Source organism: Canis aureus, chromosome 3 (genome assembly GCF_053574225.1).
Source record: "Canis aureus isolate CA01 chromosome 3, VMU_Caureus_v.1.0, whole genome shotgun sequence".
Classification (NCBI taxonomy): Eukaryota; Metazoa; Chordata; class Mammalia; order Carnivora; family Canidae; genus Canis; species Canis aureus.
This window is the reverse complement of record NC_135613.1, coordinates 38,695,519-38,712,131: the sequence shown is the minus strand read 5'-3', so window position 1 is coordinate 38,712,131 and position 16,613 is coordinate 38,695,519. Positions and strand designations below refer to the sequence as shown.

Here is a 16,613-nt window from a genome sequence, read left to right as displayed (position 1 = left end):
GAAATCACCCCCATCAGATCGTCCTTTAAGCTTATCAGCTTGGCGTGCATCTGAGGGACCAGAGGAGCTGTCAGAAGCAAGCTTTAGAGCGCCTTGACAACTTTTCTGGAAATAATCCTCCTTTTGGCTCTTCCTTGACCATAAAATTAAGTTAATCACAGCATTCATTTTCCCAGACTTAATCAAGACCTCACAGCCTCAGCACTGGCTGTCTCTCCTAGCCTTTGTTCAAGCATTTATCCACGCATCTTAACAAACATTTCAAGAACAATGGTGGCGCCTGCATATTTCTGCCCACCTGTGGCAACGTTGAGGGGCTAGGGTGTACATGAAAGAGGCTCACACAGTGATCTGGGCAAATCAAGGCTCCCAGCCTCTCAAGTGCTCTGCAGGTGGAATGTACATGGTCCTTCTGGAGCACAGAGGAGAGACAGTGAGTTGGCCCAGGGGAGTGCAGGAAATCAAGATGAAGGTGACATTTGAGCCTAGTCTGGTAAGACAGGTGGCAGATAGCTGGTTTCAGAGCTAGAATGCTCAGGGGAGCTGGATGCCATTAGAGCAAAAAGTGGTTCACTGCAGGGAGCCCCAAAGGGACACGGAGTATGAGGCATCCGTATGCTGGAAAAGGGGCATCGAAGAGGAGCAGAGAAGTGTGGGCCTCCAGCAGGGCAAGGAGCCCCAACTAAGGCAGTGAGGCCCTGCCAGCCAACAGCTTTGAGCACTTAGTTTGTTTTTTAAGAAGATAAAGCTTTCAGTGGAGAAAGGCTAGAATAGGAAACAGTTTTTATCTGTAAAACTATCAAGCCAACTGAAAAAAATGCAGGCTGCAAAACATTATGTAGAGTATGACTTCATTTTAAGAACAACAACAAAGAGGGTAGATGGACTATTTGTAAAAATATATTCCTGGGGGGGAAAAGAAATGAAAATTGTTTGTTTCTGGATGAAGAAATTATTATTTTTTTTCTTTTGACCAACCTATACTCTCTAAAACTCTTCTACCTTGAACACACATTTCTTGTGTAAATTTTTTAAAGGTATTTCCCCCCATAAATTGGGGTAAATAAATTAGGGCACATGTACTCAGTAAAAATGCTACACAGCCATTAAAATGAATGAGGAAGAATTAAGGTATGAACTTGGAAGGAAGTTCAAGATAAATTTAGTTTAAAGGTTAAGACAGCATTCAGATAGTGTTTAGAGTATGATCCCATTGGTGAATTTTGTTAGAGTATAGAGAAATGCAAGCACGTATACTTCCAGAAAAGTCATAGAAAAGCACACAGCATATTGTTACAGCAGGGATGGGGATCCAGGGCAGGGATGGGGACCCAGGGCAGGCCACTTGTCTGTATGATCCCTGCTTCCTCTATACCATAAGCTTTTATTTCTTTTGTGATCAAAATGAACTAGCAAAAGAAAAAAACAAAAACAAAAACAAAAACAAAAAAAAACCAAAAACCAACCAAACAAACAAACAAAAAAACTAGGTTAGGTTAAAATGAAAGCACAGTTAAATTAAAGAGAACACTGCACTTTTTCCAAACCCTGCTCCTCAGCCTGAAGGCAGGAGAGGCCCAAGGACAGTTCACTTATTTTCTCGATTTGGCTGGCTTCTGGCCCTATCAACACACTCTCATGTTGCAGTATAAAAAAGTAATCACTCTAAGGGTTTGTGGGCTCATGTCCACTGGATTCCTATTCAGACGGGAAGATTCAGTGTGAGTGGTCAAGAGCTAGAGCCTACAATTATCTGGTGGTTGCAGTCCCTCTTCACAGGCGGGGGCTACTATTACACCAAATCTTTCCCTACCAGTTTTTCAATTATCTATGACTAATGAGCACTTTGGGAACAGTTTCAGACACACACATAATCCTCTTTCCTGACGTCAGCAGCAGAAATTAATGACTGTGTGGATTGCTGGGAGACAGAAAATGCATTATAATGGTCAACAGAACTGTTATCCTCTCCAGGAAGAGGAGATGGAGGAGGGGTATTGTATTAACTGGAAGGTTTCAGAGTTCGTTTGTATTCCTACAAACAGGAGATGAAACTCAGGGGAAAAGTGGGCTCCAACTTCTTGGAAATGTCAGAGAGTGGTCTGGGCATGGGCAGCATGCAACCCTGGTCCCTGCTCAGTTTTGCCAAGGTCAGGAGGCCAACCAGACTGGCTGGGACAGGGCTCTCACCTGGCCCTGCCAGCAGTAGAGGCTCTCTGGGTGCTCTGGGACTGAATCCACTTTCAATCTGGTTTAGGAATGGGGGAACAAAGAGGAGATTACACTCTTGCACTCTCCAGCAATAGGCTGGAGTTATCTTAAGAGCACATGGTGGTGTGTGTAAGTTTGTTGTTTCATGCAGGCATCCTCTGGGCTGGTGGGGGAATTTTATAGGTGGTTGTGATCTGGTCTGACTTTGGTTCAACTCCAAAATTTGGTGAAGCATGAACTCTCACCAAAAAAAAAAAAAAAAACAAAAAAACAAAAAAAGAAACAAAAAAAAAAAACAAAAACAAACAAACAAAAACCAAAAACCATACCATCCTGTACAGACGGTAGCCAGTAGATTCACTACTGATACTTTTTTTAAAAAAAAAAGATTTATTTATTCGTGAGAGACACACACAGAGAGAGAGAGAGAGAGAGAGAGAGAGAGAGGCACAGACACACAGACACAGAGAGAGGTTCCATGCAGGGAGCCCGATGTCTCCAGGACCACACCCTGGGCCGAAGGCAGTGCTAAACCACTGAGCCACCCGGGCTGCCCTCACTACTGATACTTTTAAAAAAACTGACAATATTAGGGACTTGACCCATACCCAGCACCTAAATTCCTCTGTAGAGATGGCTGTGTAGGCAGGTTAAATCAGGGAGCTTTCTGGAACCACAAATGATACAAGACTGACTGAAGAACACTCAGGTATTATTGGCTCCTGAATAGGAGTCACACACACCCAGAACTATTCACTCAATCAGAGAAATTAACAAAACACCCAAACCTGACATGCTCTGCCATCTGTTGAAAGACAACTTCTAAAACATTAATTTGTTCATTGCCCTTCATTTGCCCCTAAAAATGACCTCATTTCAACTAGGTATTAAATTCTTCTTAAAATTATTGACTAATGGGCACCTAGGTGGCTCAGTAGGTTAAGTGTCTGCCTTCGGCTCAAGTCATGATCTCAGGGTCCTGGGATCCAGCCCTGTGTCGGGCTCTCTGCTGAAAGGGGAGTCTGCTTCTCCACCTCCCTCTGCCTGCCACTCTGCCTACTTGTGCCCCCCGCTGTCAAATAAATAAATAAAGTCTTAAAAAAATAAATTATTGACCAAATGAAAAACTTGAGGATATCCTCAGCATTCATTACTTATTACAGAAGTGTTTACTGAGTACCTACTACGTGCCAGGCACTGCTGTAACGTGGAAGATGCATTAAGGAACAACACAGAGAAGTTCCCTGTCCTCAAAGGGCTTACTTCCAGTAGACATGGGATTCTCTTCCAATATCCCTTCTGAATTATATCTTGTAAATATTTTGTCTTGTAAGCTCTTCTGTGGTTTGGACTGTCACTTATAAATCTTTATATCCCTGGTCTTATATTCTGACCTATAGTTGGTGTTTAATAAACACATCACGTATTTTAAATCAGATTTTGAATGACGCTTATCCTACATTTTATTTTCTCCCCATGTTTTTTTTTTTTTTTTTTTCCTCTCTCTCCTGCTAAACAGAGAATTACTCAAAGATGATTTTATTTATCTCTGCATTCAGGTCCCTTTCCCCCAGGACACAGAAGTGCCTTAGAACAGTTCTCAGTAATATTCATTCAACTGAACTTATAGCTTTCTTTTAAAAAGAGAAGACCACAGACACAGATCAACTCAGACAAAAATATTACACACACACACACACACACACACACACACACACACACACACGATGCTGAGTATCAGCTAGGAGAGTAAAGAGAAAAGGAACGTGCTTCCTAACATAATCCCACCAGTAACACACCCTCATCTCTCAAACTCAGGGACAGTGTAAGGTATCATTCAAGACCCGTGTGTGCCTAGAAAAGGGGAACCAGCAAGCCCACATCTCTCACTAAGCACCCGGGTGCTATGGTGCTGAGACACTGTGACAATCCCACAGTGGAATAGAGGATCTCAAATTCTTCTTGCCTGGTCAAGTCTGATTCAAGAAGTGGATGGTGGTGAATGTAGAGGTGAAAAGCCACAGGTCTTATTGCTAAGTGGGTCTGAGGAAGAGAGAATGGACACCAGACCAAGGGGTTTAGACTTGTTCTGACGGGCACCTGATAACTATTATAGGTCAGCGAGCCAAGGAATGGTGCACACAACTTATATTTTAGGAAGATAAATATCATAATAATAACAGTGCCTGTTTATCGACCCTACAGACTGATTACTGTTTTTGGCATTTTTCAGTTGCTCTCATCTTTAATGCTAGCAACAGACCTATGAGGCTGGTATTAGATTCACTGCATTACAGCTGTAGAAATAAAAGCACAGAAAGGTTATTTAATTTGTCTAGTTACCTATCTGATGAGGGGCACAGTCAGGCTTTCAATCCAGGATTCCCAGTCTAGGATCCAAAGTCTAGGATCTCTCTACTATATCATGTAGATTAGAAGAGGCTGATACTGGAGCCAGGAAGAATAATCTCAAGTGTTTGTTGAGTCATGAATAGAAAAGGAAGGCAGTTTTGTTTGCAGAGGCTCCCCTGGTGGGTCATGTCCTGGAACAAACCCCCAAGAGCCATGAAATCCCAGCATGCTCAAATCTTTTAGCTCCTTCCTTTACTCCCTTAGGCACATTCCAAAAACAGAGACCCTGAACTTTGAATGGCCCATCGTGACCATCGACCATCGACCTCAGTGTATTCCTTTTGCAGTCCAGAAAACCAAACCCAGAGAGGGAGGTGGCTTCCTTGGGGCCACCCTGCTGTGATGGCAGAGTCTAGACTGAAGCCCAGGGCCCCACTTCTCCACACTCCCTGCTGTGGCAAATACTAGCCTGTACCCATCTTCCACTGGGGCAAGAAGATCACCGAAGCCAGGACTCTAACTCATAGGGCAAACAAGAGGGCTGGCAAAAATCCAGTGGATTCCAGTGGTGTAGGCTCCCAATACTCAACTATTCAGAGCATACAGTGCAGGCTTTTCAGCTTGAAATCATCCACTTTGACACCCACAGTGACCTAATTCTCTAGATAATTGCCAATGCCCTATTTTGCTCTCACCTAGCCTAAGGCCACCTCCAAAAGCCTTTTCCTGGGTAGATAATTAATCTTTTTTTTTTTCCTCTACAATCCCACAGCATGTTTCTTGGAATTACATCATTCTGTTCTACATAATGACTTTTTTCCTTGTGCCTCATTCTTCAATGTTAGATTATAACCACCTTGAGGGTACAGCTCTGTGCACAGGTGTATTTGTAGAAGGCATGCAGTTGAGCAGTTCCAGTTAGGAGGTGGGCAACCTTGTGATGGTGGGCAAGTGATTTTGTTTCCTTGCTACCGTTTCCTCACCTATAAAACTACTATAATGCTATTATATTATGTGAGACTCAAGCAAGGTAATCGCAATAAAGCACTTAAGGATGCTGTCTGTATGTGGCAAATGCTCAATTAATAGGAAATATTATGATGGTTAGGACAACTCCGTATTCCTGGTCTATCAGATGGTTGCCTGGCATATAGTGTTCACTCAGTTCATTCTGGCTGAGTTTATAAAGCTTGAGGAGAGATCCTTGATGTTACAGCATGTGGAGATATATGCTTTTGGGGTCATGAGAGCAAACCACAGAAACTGTGAAAGCTGTTAAAATATTCACAGTGATGGAATTCAGTTTTCCAGCACAAAAAGTGTCTCCCTGTAGTCATGTCTCCATGGCATGTCTCCAGAGTGAAATGTTTTAAAAGTGCAGAAGGTGTTCTCTTTGGAGTTATTTTAAGGACTGAATGCTTATTTCAAAAGGAAAAAATTATTATTTTGTCAGCAAAAGTCTTGACTGTAAGATGACCAGTGCTTTCAAGACCCAGGCAAATAGTTCAGCCATAGATAGTTCCTCCACTTTTTGGAAAAGATAAATTTGGAAATATATAAAAATATTTTAGCTGTCATTATACTGAAGATATTACCAGGTTTAAAGCAGTAATCTTCACAGTTTGGGTTGGTTTTGTTTTTTAAGAATCTACTAAAGAATTCACATAAAGAAAACTAGAACGTACACAGGTACCTCCATTTTTTCTTTAGTTCCAAAAATTCATTAAAAACAAGTATCAGAGGGGTCCCTGGGTGGTTTAGTCGGCTACGTGTCCAGTTCTTGATTTTGGCTCAGGTCATGATCTCAGGATGGTGAGATAGAGCCCCAAGTCAGGCCCTACACTCAGTGGAGTGGGAAGTCTGCTGGAGATTCTCTTTCTCTCTCTCCTTCTGCCCCTTCTCATGGTTTGTGTGTGCTCTCTCTTTCTCTTTCTCCCTCTCTCTCTCTCTCAAATAAATAAATTTTTAAAAAAGCAAACAAACATTAGAATCAAGATCCTTTAACAGAATGTTTTATCATTAAATAGATAGGAAGGTGATCTCAAAATAAATGACATTAAAAAGAATTAAACACAACTTTCCTTTTATGACCTAATTTTCTCATTCTATCACATACCCCTTTGTCTGGGGCCAGTGTTGGTCTTTAGTCTAGACTACTATTTGCAAACTGCTAGTTTACAGAATGCTAACAATCTCCTAACAAGGGGTCAATCTACAAGATTCCAAACAGCGAGTGCTCACGTGGAAAAAGTCAGTGGGTCCGGTGTTCACCACACAACGCCAAACATCTGGTGATTTGAAGACATCTGGGGCTTTTTTATCATGTAGACCAAACATGATTCAGGTAATTGACCAAATTTTTCACTTCCCAACCAGATGTCTTACTTTCATATAAATGAAGCCAATCTTGTACTTTCATGTGCAAATAAGCTAGACATAAATTCACCCCTGGAGGGCAGAATTAATTGCTTATTCTCAATGAATACTAAATTACATATTATTTTTCCTTTTTTTTTCCACGACTCTACCTTTGAAAAAGGTTTTCCACTCTTGCTTTGAAGAGCATATATTTCATCTTAGAAATGTTCTGTCTTTTAACATGTCGGTTCCCCTTTGTGTGTTTTACAGCAAGGTAGTGTGCTGTAATGAAAAGAGTATGGTCTTAGGAGTCAGGATGAATTGGGTTCTAATTCTGTGCACACCCCGACTCCCAACTTTTAAGGGCCTTGGAAAAAGTTCCTGAAACTCCCTGAGTTGTTTCTTTTGCAGTTAGAAAACATTAAACCCAGGGCAATTGGGTGGCTCAGTCAGTTAAGTTTCTGCCTTTGGCTCAGGTCATGACCCCAGGATCCTGGGATGGAGCCCAGCATCAGGCTCCCTGCTCAGCAAGGAGTCTGCTTCTCCCTTTGCCTCTCCCCTCTGTTTGTGTGCAAGGGCTGGCTCATTCCCTCTCTCTCAAATAAACAAACAAATCCTTAGACACGCCTGGCACTCATTTGATGTGCATATCATTGAGAGACAGCAGAGAGCCACTATGCTGTCCTCTGGGAGCTCTGTCAAGACACAGGCAGGTGCTCCAAATGGCGTGCTAGAAAAAGTCATGCCTCATACGCTGCATGCACACATACCGTCCAACAAAGGCAATGCCTCTAGTCAGGATTTTTAAGAAAAGTATAAGTAACTTCAACTGTGGCTTATTTTTAAAGGGAGTATCAAATTTGTAAAGAGGAAGGATCTGTCTGAAACCTTTCCTCTTTTCGTACTGCTTTCAAGGACATACTGGGATTTGCTCTCATAGTATTTGTTTAAAGAATTCATGTAGTTATCAATGACCCTCCACCTTCTAAGCCGTTGTCCTGACAACCGACCATTTACTGGACAGAATATGGAAAGCAGACGACAACGCATCCCTTCAGTCCGCTTTTGTAGGTAAAACTCAACAGTACGGAGATAATACTCAAAAGACCAGAGTCTTTGTGTGTGAGATCCTTCAAGGGGAAATAAATACATAGATATGAACACACAAAGAAGAGAGCATTGTTCCAGGTGAGGAGAGGCTGCCACGTAGACCTCACTTCTAGTTTAACAGCCCTTGTGGTTCAGGAGTCGTGTGACAGATAAATATAGCATAGAAAGACAAAGGGCTAAAAAAGTTTTTTTTTTTTTAATTTTAAAAAAAGGACAAAGGGCTAAGTTTGTTGTTGCTACAGCTGTTTATCCTGAGAGTTAGAATCTTTTATCACCAAAGCCCAGGAACATCTCAAATATATGAAGAAAAGAAATGCAGCTATGGTTTTTAAACATTCTTCCCAGGACCACAAATTTTTCCCCCCAAAAGGAATCTTTCACAGAACGCTAGCATATAAATCTGATCAAGTTCAAAGAAGATGTGGTTTATGTATACAATGGAATATTCCTCAGCCATTAGAAACGACAAATACCCACCATTTGCTTCAACGTGGATGGAACTGGAGGGTATTATGCTGAGTGAAGTAAGTCAATCGGAGAAGGACAAACATTATATGTTCTCATTCATTTGGGGAATATAAATAATAGTGAAAGGGAATATAAGGGAAGGGAGAAGAAATGTGTGGGAAATATCAGAAAGGGAGACAGAACATAAAGACTCCTAACTCTGGGAAACGAACTAGGGGAGATAGAAGATAGATAGAAGGGGAGGAGGGCGGGGGGTGGGGGTGAATGGGTGACGGGCACTGAGGGGGACACTTGACGGGATGAGCACTGGGTGTTATTCTGTATGTTGGTAAATTGAAAACCAATAAAAATAAATCTATTACAAAAAAAACAAAAATAAAATAAAATAAAATACTAATTCAAATTGATACACACACACACACACACACACACACACACAAAATCTGATCAAGTTCAAGCAGAGAAGGAAATGCCCAAGAATGATGTGCCCTAGTGCTGACACCTGAGGGACATCCAGATACGGAGAGCTGAGGAACAGAAGTCTGAATCTAGAACTTAATCTATAGTAGAGACTGCCAACCTGAAGACTCAAAAGAGGAGAGGAAGTGGGGTTTGGAGCTGTAATACTAAAGCCCCTTCTCTTAGGCTTTCCTGTAACACAGAAACTGAAGAAGCAGCAAGTGTCCACTACTTAATCACAAAGACAGTGACCTCATCCTGGGTGAAGGAGGACAGTAGCACTGCAGCATCCAAAGGAAGGAGTGGAATTTGCCAGGTTGGCATTTAGCCAAAATGGTAGTGTGAAATCCTTGAAGCCCTCACCCACACTGCCATGGGAATTCAGCAGGGGAAGATTCCAAACACTATGCTCTCGCTTGAAATCTCATTTAAATCTCCAACTATGTCATTGAGCGTGTGTGTCGTGCACTGCAGGAGGCTCATGGAGATGGTGGGGAAAACACTCGGGTGGTAAGAAGATGGAAGCTCCAAGCTTTGTCCATGAAATAGAATCTGATTTCTCCAGTTTTTAAGTCTCTTGTTCTTTGGACACAAGACCTGCAAGAATGAAGGACCTTAGGCAAAATGGAAAAGGAAGGTTGGCACAAAGCCCAGAAGTGTCCCCAGCCATCAAATCCTCTCACGGTGGCCAAAGGGGCCGCTTCCAGAGGGAGCACTGAGGGCAGGGGAGGGAGACCCAAGCTCCACCAGGCTTTGGTGTGTGAGGCTGAGAAAGTGTGCATAGAGGTATCTCGAGGGAAAGACTCTGCAATCGTAGAGCCTCTAGAAGGTGATCAGGGTGGACATCCACGGAGAGGGGCATCTGTGAGGCCAGCCCACCAGGCCCTAGTCCAGATTATCAGTATTTATTTTTTTAAAACAAAAATTGAGATCATGAAACTGTTACTCCCTATGGTTGTCTTTCAGTTTACAAAGATAATACAACTTCATTACAGAGAATTCAAGCAATTTTACAAAGAGACAGGAGAAAAGACCCTCTCCTTAATTTTCCTCCTCCCAGAGATAACTTGCCACTATGAGACAACACCATTCCAAAATATTAAGATACACACATATTTAACTTTAAATAAAAGGGATAATATAAGATGCAATTTTATATTCTGCCTTTTGAACTCAATAGAATGTCAGAGCCATCTTTACTCTCCAAAGACTACGGTAGATTCTTCTTGAAAATATATCATATTCTGTGATTTGAATTACCATATTATTTGAAGAATCCCTTAGTGCTAGTTTGTTTCTGATTAAAAACACATCCAGACTTAGTAAGGAAAGGCTTAGTAAGGACTTCTATAAGGAGGCAAAAGGGTTTTTGCAGCTGGTGAGGGGAATTATTGTAACACGGAGAATGTTGTGACCACAAGATCTGCAAGTATCTCAAGAATTAGACAAAAATGGGTCTTTCTTTCACATAATGGAATAAACAAGGTGAGAAAGAATGTAGAGAAATGGCATAAAAGACAGTGTGACTAGAAAGTAGATCTGAGAGTATTTTACCTTGAGGTCAGTAAATTTTGAGGGATAGTTAATCGTATGTATCACCTTGTCTGGAAGTTTGGATCTGCAAGCTGCAATTTTGTTGTCCCAGATATTTTGTCAAATATTATTCTGGGTGTTTCTGGAAGGGTACTTTAGATGAGATTAACATCTAAATCAACAGACTAAGTAAAGCAGTTCGTTCTCTGTAATGTGGATACGCCTCATCTAATTAGTTGAAGAATTGAATAGAACAAAAAAAGTTCTACTAGTTTGGGTCTCCTCAGTAAGAAAAAATCCTTTCCGACTGACAGCCATCTACTTCTCTCTTTTAAGATGTATTTATTTGGAAGAGAGAGAGAGAGAGAAAGCATGCACAGTAGTGGGGTGGGGGGACATAGAGGGAGAGAGAATCCTCAGCAGACTCCACAGGGAGCCGGATGCCCGGCTTGCACTTACAACCCTGAGATCACAACCTGAGCCACAACCAAGACTTGGGTGCTTAACCAACTATGCCACCCAGGAACCCTGTGCCTGAACATCTTCAAATGGGTACATCGGCTTTTTCCTGCCTTCCGATTTGAACTGAAACATCAGCTCTTCCTAGGTCTCTAGCTCGCCAACTCACTCCAGAGATCTTGAGACTTGCCAGCCTCCACAATCTTATGAGCCAACTCATTGTAATGTACACGTGCACACAATATGAGCAGGAATGCGCGCATGTGCACACACACACACAATTGCTATTTCTCTTGAGAGCGCTGGCTAGTGCAGGACTCTTAAGGAGGGCTGTATCCCAGCCCAGGGTGAGGATGGGGCAAAGTTCAGGGCCCCAGTGGAGGGTTAGAATCCTAATCAAAGTTTGGTTAACAAGCATTTTGTTCCAGTTGATCAGCAAGGACAAGCAGTTCAGCTAATCATTCATAAGACAGAGAATGGGAATTTGGAGGGTCTGCGTCTGGTCTTGTCGTAAGTAAACAAGGGGAAGCATCTATGAGTCTTATCAAAGTCAAATGGGGAAGAGGAATTCTTTGTTGTAGGCCATTTCCTGGACCACACAGAATGGTGGCATTTATTAACCTTCACAATTTTCTAGGAGCCCAGGGCTCAGGGAAAACCCAACTGTCATTTAGTTACTCTTATTATAAATAATACTATAAAGAACATCTTTGAACATGCATGCTTGTCCACATGCCATCACGGCTTTTTTGAGGAATTTAGGAATGGCACTTCTGTTACCCTTCACTTCACAGTGGAAGCCATAAAAAAATAAATAGGTGCTCGATATTCTCCAGCCCGGCAGCTCACGTCTTTAAGGAGCTAGAAAAACAAGGCAAAGTATGAACACTTTTCTCCAGCCTGAAACATCAAATCTGAAACAACCTGAATCTCCTACCTTTGATGGATGCTCTCCCAGTTCCCTTGCTCAGTGAAATAGAACAGAACCAGCTCAAGTGTTGAATTTAGGCACACTCAGTTCAAATCCACTCCAATATTTACCAGCCCTAAGAATGTGGGTTATATAACTGCTCTATTTCTCCTAGTAAAGGATGGAAAGAATGGAACGTAAAAGGAATGCTCAAAAAGTGAATGACATGATGGACGTGGGAGAGTCCAGCACACTGTATGGCACTTAACTGATTTTCCATAAATATGTTACCTTCCCCTTTCCCCCTATATAGAGGAAGTTATATAGGAGGGCATCATGATACAAGGGAAGAGGGCTATTTCGTAGTAAGTGCCAGCTGGGATCTAAGCAAGGCATGACACGCTACTTTACAGCTCATTATCTCACTGAACCTCATTAATCCTGTGAGGGAAGGGCAGCCATGCCCATACTGTAGATAAAGAAACCCCAATACAGGATGGACTTGGAACTTGTCTGAATCCCACCTTCCAGTAAATATCAGGATGGGATTTAGGATGATGGTCACTCTGGTTATAAAGCCCATTTCTTCTCTGTCAGCCAAACGAGAGAAAACACTCACCTCCCAAGGCTTGGGGAGAGCTCTTGGTTCTGCTCACTCCTTCTGGGAAAACTACCCTCTCCTACTAAAAGTGGCACTTGCAAATTCCCTCTCTAAGGTTCTGCTGGGTAACCTGTAGCCTGCCTCTGCAATGCAAGGCTAGTACTGCACCTCCCCACCAAGGGGCCTAGAGCCAGTGCCGCAGGCCACAAACCAGGGGACTATCCAGCAGATGCTCCAGGGTTCCACTGTCTCCCTGCCGCCCTTCCCTGGCAGTTCCTCTTGCGAACCATGGAGGAGCATGCAAAAGAGGCAGAAAAGAAACCAGCTCCACCAGGCCTGAATAATTCACAAAAAGACTTCAGAGTACAGCTAACTTCCATAGCGCGAATAAACTCCTGAACTAAAGAGGAAAAGTAAAGCATCTGGGTTTTCACTATTCTTACCCCAAGGTGAGTGGGAAGGGAAGAGAGGAAGACTAAACCGTCACTGATTCAATGCCTGGGGGGTAGCTATTCACATCCCCATTTCTCAGCACAGCCCTGATAAGCACAGAAACTGGGAATTGATACCACCTGCCTGACTCCAAATCCGATCCAGCGCATCGCCCTTCCTGTGTCTTAAAGATTTGGTCAGAACCAAATAACAAGGGTTTAAAAACAAAAGGGGGGATCCCTGGGTGGCGCAGCGGTTTGGCGCCTGCCTTTGGCCCAGGGCGCCATCCTGGAGACCCGGGATCGAATCCCACATCGGGCTCCTGGTGCATGGAGCCTGCTTCTCCCTCCGCCTGTGTCTCTGCCTCTCTCTCTCTCTGTGACTATCATAAATAATAAATTAAAAAAAAAATAAGATTAAAAAAAAAAAAGAACAAAAGGGAAGAATGGAAAAGGCATGACCGTTCCCACCACTAACATTCCTGCTTTTATCCCTTGACCTGTCCCCTCATTTCTTGACTGCTGCCTTGGGCCAGTGTGGCCAAAGTGGGCTCCCTGGGCACCTGGGTGGCTCAGTAGTTTCGGCTCAGGTTGTGATCCCAGGATGCTGGGACTGAGTCCTGCATCAGTTTCCCCATCAGTTTCCCCTGCTTCAGTTTCCCCATCAGTTTCCCCTGCTTCTCCCTCTGCCTGTGTCTCTGCGTCTCATGAATAAATAAAATCTTTTCTTTTAAAAAAGTGGGTTCCCCAACAGGCAGTGGGAACAGCTCTTGGGAACTGTTTTCCTGCCGGGAAAGCACAGGTGGGGGCTCTGCTCTAGACCCACTAAGGCAGAAACTTGGGGCAGGGCAGGGGGGCAGCAGTCACCTGTCAGGCGGTTTTGGTGAGAACCCCTGCATTATCACCCGGTCTCCATCCCTGGCTTCTGGTCAATGGTTCTGAAGGGAGACCCTAGAATCCTTATTTTTAAAAATTCCCAAGCAGATGGAAGCAGACTCCTCCCCAAAGAAATGCTTTTACAATGAGACCACTTAAGGGCATTACGTGCCCAACGTATGAACTTCACAACTGTCTCCTGGGCTTAAGTTATGGCTTCTTTTCTAACTAGCTGAATGGCCTCAGCCAAGTTACTCTCCAGTGTTCTCCTCCTTGGTAAAAAGAGTTCATAACACATATTTCAGAGCATGAAAGTTAAAAAGATTACGCAAAACCCTTCTTAGTGCATCTGGTACACAGTAGACAGCAAGTTAAGTGGGGGCTATTTTTATTAATCACCTAAGAAGATGAAGAAAAAGAGTCTGCATAAAGAGCCTCTCTTAAAAAAAAAAAAAAGAAGAAGAAGAACCTCTCTTATGTCAAGTGGGAGGGACTGGCTGCACAGGACGGGGACCCCTTGGCATCTGCGAACCTTCCCATTTCCCTCGTCCTGCCACACGGGAGACTCTCTCTTGCAGGGAAACGTGACATCCTCTAATTAAGCTGCCTGCACGAATCAGATGCAGAAAGGAACGTGGAAGGATGTGCAAGGGAAAGCGGGGGGCAGTGTGAGAGTACTCGGAAACAGCGTGAACACGGGAATGGCAGTGCCGACAGAGCTGGAGATTCGAACAGGAAACTGTCACTTCCAGGAAAGCCGAGCTGCGACACAGGGACAGAGGCGCACAGCGAGCGGCTTCTGGCCTGCCCTCCCCAGCCTGAGCCGCACAGCATGTGCAAGCCACGGGGGGGACAAGAGTGCGGAACATCAACGGTGGCAACAGAGGACAGCCCATGTGGGCATTCAGGCTGAAATCCATGTTACAAAGATGGTCTTCTACTCCGTCTCTGTTTTAAAACAACTATTTCCCCCCATGGTGTGAAAGAAGCAAACTTTACCTCTTCCTGCTTGAAATTTGTACATCTATCTTCGTAGGAGGATTGTGGGCTTTTTCAGGTCTCCATGTCCGCTGCAGCTGTTCTTTCTCCATGGAGTATCCTTCCCTGCTTCTTCACATACCTAACCTCTACTCCTCAGAAAGCAGCTAGAGGTCACCTTCTCCAGGGAGGCCACCTGAAGCCCTGCCCCTTCTGCACTTGAACTGCACTAGATCCCTTTTCAGGGCAGTGGTCACATCTAGCATTAACTGCACATTTCCTGAACTCAGTGTTTTCTCAGAGCATGTTTCACACACACACACACACACACACACACACACCACACAAAGCAGCTGTTGAGGTATCTGGGTGGCTCAGTAGGTTAGGCGTCTGAGAGGCGTCTGCCTCTCCTCCTGCTTGTGCTTTCTCAAATAAATAAATGCTGCTATTATTTTTTTTTTTAGATTTTATTTATTTATTTATTTATTTTAGATTTTATTTATTTATTCATGAGAGACACACAGAGAGAGGCAGGGACACAGGCAGAGGGAGAAGCAGGCTCCATGCAGGGAGTCTGATGTGGGACTCGATCCCAGGACCCTGGGATGACAGCCTGAGCCAAAGGCAGATGCTCAACCACTGAGCCACCTAGGTGCCCCACATCCAATCTCTTCTAATGCAATGTATAAAGTACATGATGATCTGTCCCCACCAGCCTTCCTGGTCTCAACCCCCGTCACTTCCCATACATATCCTATTTTGGCCATGCTAAATGACTCCTGGATGCCACACATGCCTTCTCCAGGCCAGAATGTGGTAGCATGAGACACACAACAGTGAACAGGAGGACAGGGACTCAAAGCTGCTGTTATTAGAGAGCAGATACTGGTACAAATAAGTTCGGGAAATGCTAAGCTGAACTGAGACAGGTATCTATACTGCAACAATTCTCAGAACTTTAATATGCTAGTGCACAGTAAGAATCTCTAAGGAAGTATGAAATACAAAGCCACAATCTGATTTTATCATGGGAAATTTTTTTTTTTCCCTAGAAGCCATCTGTAGTTCCACAGTGCATGTTACGGGCCATACTGCTATCTTTTACTGACACTATCTGCTTTCTTCCTTCCCAGACTGTAATTTCCTTGTAGGCCACAGTATCTGTTCAATATAGGACTTCTGGTATCTACATAACCACCTGCTTTATGGTAGATACTTGCTGCATGCCAACTGCATGTTAAACAGCTACCATCACATTTCCCTTTTCAAAACCCTCCGCTGCCTTTCTATTATTACCCTTAGGAAAACTTCAGATGCCTTACTCCAAGGCTCACGAGGCTCCACATTTTTGGAATCTCTTATCCCATCTCTTGCCATTCCCCTCTTGGACTACAGTCTATTAAATCGGCCTTTTTTACTTCCTCAAACCTGTCAAGCTTCTTTTTCTCCCTGGAACTTTGTACATTCTATTGTCCTGTTTCATTTTAATTGCCAGGAACATTGCCACATGTTCACATGGCTGAAACCATCTCCATGATGAGATGGGAAGACCAAAAATCTTCCCCACATTTCAGCAGGCATCTTACTTCCATCATTACATACATCAGCAGTGGCCACTGTTTTATGTATGTACTTGCTTATTGTATGGAATCCCCAATCCCTTGCTCACACTATAGCCTTAATGTTCTTGCTACTGTCGACAATACTGAAACATGTCTATCAATTATACTTAAATAAAAAATTTAAAAAAAAAATTTAAAGAATTCTGGAATAAAACATGATGCTTACTGAATATTTGTCAGTAATTGAAAGAATGAGCTAGACTGAATTATGTATCACAGTAGGTAAGAGCACCAGCCTTTCTTCT

The 16,613-nt window shown here is 43.2% G+C and overlaps 1 protein-coding gene across 24 annotated transcripts in view; it reads right to left on the bottom strand.

The window, feature by feature from the left end:
* FGGY (FGGY carbohydrate kinase domain containing) overlaps positions 1-16,613 on the bottom strand; it is a 413,890-nt gene that overhangs the window by 209,769 nt on the left and 187,508 nt on the right. Inside the window, exon 1 of one of the 24 annotated variants that reach the window (XM_077892001.1) lies at positions 11,888-11,894. The exons of the other annotated variants lie outside the window; for them this stretch is intronic. The gene's annotated coding sequence lies outside the window, so the exon portion shown is untranslated. Of the gene's footprint in view, positions 1-11,887; positions 11,895-16,613 lie in introns of those variants that run through there. 24 annotated transcript variants of the gene reach the window in all.